Source organism: Myotis davidii, unplaced genomic scaffold (genome assembly GCF_000327345.1).
Source record: "Myotis davidii unplaced genomic scaffold, ASM32734v1 scaffold1494, whole genome shotgun sequence".
NCBI classification, from domain to species: domain Eukaryota; kingdom Metazoa; phylum Chordata; class Mammalia; order Chiroptera; family Vespertilionidae; genus Myotis; species Myotis davidii.
The window spans coordinates 248,632-253,635 of NW_006286246.1; the positions used below are offsets into that span (position 1 = coordinate 248,632).

General features: G+C 40.4%; 1 protein-coding gene across 1 annotated transcript in view; it reads right to left on the minus strand.

Moving 5' to 3' along the window:
- Window positions 1-3,784, minus strand: part of IPCEF1 (interaction protein for cytohesin exchange factors 1) — a 128,022-nt gene extending 124,238 nt beyond the window's left edge. The window contains exon 1 of the mRNA XM_015560017.1: window positions 3,653-3,784. The gene's annotated coding sequence lies outside the window, so the exon portion shown is untranslated. The remainder of the gene's footprint in view (window positions 1-3,652) is intronic.
- Between the last annotated feature and the right edge of the window lie 1,220 nt (window positions 3,785-5,004).

The following is a 5,004-nucleotide window of genomic DNA, read 5'->3' on the forward strand; positions in this document are numbered from 1 at the left end:
AGACTCACTTCCCTGCATTGTGCCTACATATGCAGATTAACTGCCATTTTGTTGTCAGTTAACTGCCATCTTAGTTGGCAGTTAATTTGCATATAGCCCTGATTGGCCAATGAAAAGGGTAGCGTCGTACACCAATTACCATTTTTCTCTTTTATTAGTGTAGATATTATTATTGTATTATTATTATTATTCAGATTTTTTTGAAAGAGTTCATCTACTCTAGTAATTTGGGGAGTTTAAACTAGCTAATGTTCCACTTTTGACTACTTCTATGTTAACATCTGTGTCAGTGTAGGAGTCCTGATTTTTGCTCACATCTTTTTGCCTCTTTGTCTATCAACTATCTCCCACTTGATCATATCTAAGACAAAGATAGGAGATATGTTGCAATACCAACAAGCCAAAATATTTTATTTCGGTTAAGTGTCTGATAAGGGACTCTATCATAGTGACAAGCTGCACGGTGAGGCGGGATGGCCAAGGTCCTAACAACAAGAATTCTTTCTCGACTCCAGAAAAATGGTTCTCTCATCTCTCCCCATCTATACCAAAATGATAAAGATAAGTCAACATTCCCTATAAAATTATAAAATTAATTACTCTTATGCTGGTGGGTTAAAATTTAATTTAGATCTCTTAACTATTGAATTGACTATTGAACTTGCTATAAAGTCATTCAATTCCAGTTTACAGACAGTTATAAATCGTCCAGAGAAAATAACCCACTTTTGTGTGATTCTAGGAACTAATTAGATCAGTCAGCCCCAGATGGGACCTTGTTTGCATCCCCTTACTTTAGAGCTGCCACATGATTTTGCACCTGTCTTTGTATGGGGGATACTTTCAAAGGGTATCCCCCATAAAGAATATAGCATAAGTCATAAGTGTCATCTTTTAGATTGAAATGAACCACAAACTTTAGCACTGTATAACTAAAAAGCTACATTTGTTATATTTTTGATAGAAAATTAAAAGATGGTTCCCTGATTTTAATTCAACATTTTTTTTCATATTATTAAGATAGTCCTGATATGCTCCATTACTTAAAAAATCTGGAAAAAATAGGAAAATACAAAGATCAATATAACTATCAGCTATAATCCCACTGATCATATGTTCACATTTTAACATATTTATCTCAATCTTGCTTCTCTACAATATTTTTACATAGTTGAAAATGTGTTTCTGCTTCTTTTAATTAGCATTAATATTAATAATATTTCCATAAACATCATTTTATTGATACTATTCCTTTATATAAATATACCACCATGGGCTTAGCCATACTGACAATTAGGCTTATAACATTAATTTTTTTTCTTATTTTTTTAAAATTATTTTTATTTATGAAAGTATTACAGATATTCCCTTTTTGTCTCTCCATTGACCCCCTCAACCCCCCTTTCACTCCCACCCTGGCCTTTACCACACTATTGTCTGTGTCCATGGGTTATGTATATATGCATGTAAGTCCTTTGGTCAATCTCTTATAACATTTATTTTTAATAAATGATTCTTTTCAAAAATAATGCTCATTTCAGGAAATTTAGAAAATACTAAAAAGCACAAAGACAAGATAAATTGGAGGTTAAATTTTTAAGTCTGACTGTGGTGATTTAAAAATTGAAGAAAATATATTGATAACGGCATTTAATGAAGATCCATGAGATGGCAGGCACTATGCAATCAATCATATTTCTAATATTTCCAATCCCCACTCAACAACACAAAAAGGTCAACTTATTATAATCACTACTTTATAAGTTCAGAGGTCATAGAGCTAGTCAATGGTAAATGCAGATTTTGAGTAAATGTGTTGAACCCAAAGCTTGTTTTCTCTTGACTATATCACACTGCCCTCCTCATCATCTCCTCTACTTCACCACCACTTCTTCCACCACCATCACCGTTTCTGTCATCACACTTCCAACACCACCTCCACCATTGCCTCTGCCACCATCTCCATCACCTCCACCACGTCCACTACCTTCACACCACCATCATCTCCACCACAACCACCTCACCACCAGCTCCATAATATCTACCTCCATTTCTATCATCACCACTTCCAACACAATCACCTCTGCCACCATCTCCACCACCTCCACCACCATCACCTTCACTATCACCTCCACCACCAGTTCCAACTCTGCACCACCACCTCCATCATTACCACTTCGACCACAACCTCCACCTCCACCTTCACCACCATATTCTCATCATCTTTTTTCATCTCTTCCCACTTTCATATTCTCCTCCTCTCCTGCTTCACTCTGATCTTCTCCAACCTGCATTTCCTTAAGTTTTTAGGCCCCAGAGATGAAGCAAAGGCTACCCTACCACACTCATTTCATGCACAATCCCAATCATTCACTTATTCAACAAATACCAACTGAGAGCATACTCTGTGGCAGGCACTGTTCTGAGGGCTGAGAGTACAGTAATCCCAACGTGCAGGATCTTTTCCAACCCCACAAAACTTATTTTTTAGGATTTGCTCTCACACACCACTTGCTATATTAACCTGCTTGCAAACACAGTCTGTGCTTGGGTTGCCAGCTCCCACTGCCTAGCCTCCACGCTGGATGGAAAGCAGAAGTGAGCTGTTCAAGAAGGATACACGAGTCAAAAAGAAAGTCGCAGGCAATAGTCATGAAGTAATTTCTAATCGCTCATTGCCACAGCGAGCCACCACAGGAAAGAGCTTCCTCTTTTCATACTCAGAGGATGAGTATTTGCTTAATGCAGCTTGCCTGCAATAGTTTGTACATGAACCCTCTCCAGAAAAAACACTGATGTATAAAGGAAGAAAAAAAAAGGATCTTAAAAATACGTTAAAGAATGAGCACATCAACAAATACACAAACTGAAGTCCTTTTCTTCGTCACTTGCATGATGTGAGCAAGAGGGGACCTGTGTTCTTTCCATCTGTTTTCTATGTAAAATAAATAGCTATAGAGGAATCAGACACTATGCATGATGGTACAATGCCTAGGACAGTCTTAGGAGCACTCAGAAACTAACAAAATCCACTACTATCGTAAAGGATGCATGCCTTCATGGGTTATAACTCTGACTCCCGCAGTTAAATTTTTGTCACATGTATACAAGCAAAATAAACAAGCACTCCAGGTGCCCTGGGGAAACAAAAACCAACATCACCTAAGTCTTATTTTCATAAAGAGATATTTCGTCAAGCCTGTGGCTTTTATCTAAAAGTAAAAATCCCCTCCAGCTGCCTACATACAAAGAGGGATTCTCCCCAAAGAGGACAATTTCTCAAAGGAGGGAGGCCACAGAGTGTCACCCCGAATGAACTCCTCGGGACCCAAACAGATGCTGCATTGTTCTTTCTAAATCAAACCCAGGGTCTGCAGTCCAAGCAGCCGTCAACACAACATCCATTTAAGAACCAGAGGAAAGCAGAGTGAGCACACAACTCTCTCCTTCAGGCCTCTGAGAGATGGTAAGCGCGCCCTCAGCCCTCGGCCCCACAGCGGCGGGTTTATAAAGAGCTGCACAAACATCACCTCCCAGGAGTCACACTGTAGAACTCACTGCTCTGCAGAGTGCGAGGGTATCAACTGTCTTATCATCTGGAAATGCCAAGCAGTGACTGCTCATGTATCGGCCAAGAAGTGATTGTACTTACGTGCAATAGAAAGATAGTAAATCCGGGAGCTGGCTCTTTCTCCCTGAAGTCAGAAAACTCATAATCCTCTGAGGCAAAGGTTGAGGGTTCCACTCGAAGCAGCCACACCTCCAGAGGCTCTGAGTACACAGAACTGCCATTCGAAGCTGACCAGAGAGTAAAGCTCTTTCGAAAGAAGGGGAAGTGTCATCTCCACTTCCCCAATTGTATTGTTCTTCCTTCTTATTGCCACTGAACCTGACCTTGATTCCAAGATGCAGGACGTAATCCATGCCAAGCAGGCACATCCCATCTGTCTGACTGCCTTGGTCACTACGCATGACCCAGTGTGTGTGCATTACCAGGACACGTGTATGGAGCATTGCATGGTTTTGCTTTCATGTCTTGCAGGCAAAGGTGTTCACTCCCAGGCACGGAGGGTGAGGTCATTTGCAGAGCTGTTCTCGGTGTGTTTCGTTGAAATGCCACCTTTTTATCATCAACCTCTTTTAAGCCTAGAATCTGGACGGTGGCTGAAGCCATTTCAATAAAAAAAACAACTTTTCTCGTAACGACAAGCGTGAGAAAATCTCCAAACAAGCGGAGGTAGACTTTTCTCAAGGAGTTTCGTCACGTTCATCATTATCCCATTAGGATCAGAATTCCCAACACTGGCTTTTTCCTCCTGATGCTCAATGAACCCGCTCTTTCCTAAGAGTGACCAAACAGGGCTTCCTTGCCTGTAGCCCCCACCAACCCCACACGGTAGAAAAGCAGATCCCTCCTTTGCAAGATGAACCGCTTGGACCAGGGCAAATGGAAGGTGTGTTTCCTGGTCTCTAACAACTGGGGCTAAAGAGAAAGGGTCACTCTGGGTAGAGAAGGAAATAGCTCAGTTGACTTTAGATCTTCCTAATTTGAAGATGTGCTGACAACAGCTGACAGAAACCAGTGTTACTTGATTGGCAGTTTAACTGGCAATAAATGTAAGGGCAGCATTTTTCAAAAGCAACAGGAAAATCTTTTGTAGGCCATGTTTTGTGCCTCTGCTCTTCCAGAAGTTTTTAAATTTACAGATTAAACATAGCCTACCTCCCAACATACCCCATACCTCACCATCCCCATGTCAATGACGAGTGTGCTAAAAATAAGCAACGCTGCTGGGGAGCAGAGAAAGAGACTACATAACGAAGTTCCTGTTTGCTAAAAGCTTTCCTTTGGAGAATAGATAATAGTTTAAAAACGATTTCAGTCTCTGGTCTCGTACTTCCTCTCTTTTCCTTTAGATTCATTTCATGAAAAGATAAGAATTAAATTAAATCTGTGGATGAGTGAAAGGGTTAAAAGAAGGTGCTAGGCATTTTGATGAGGAA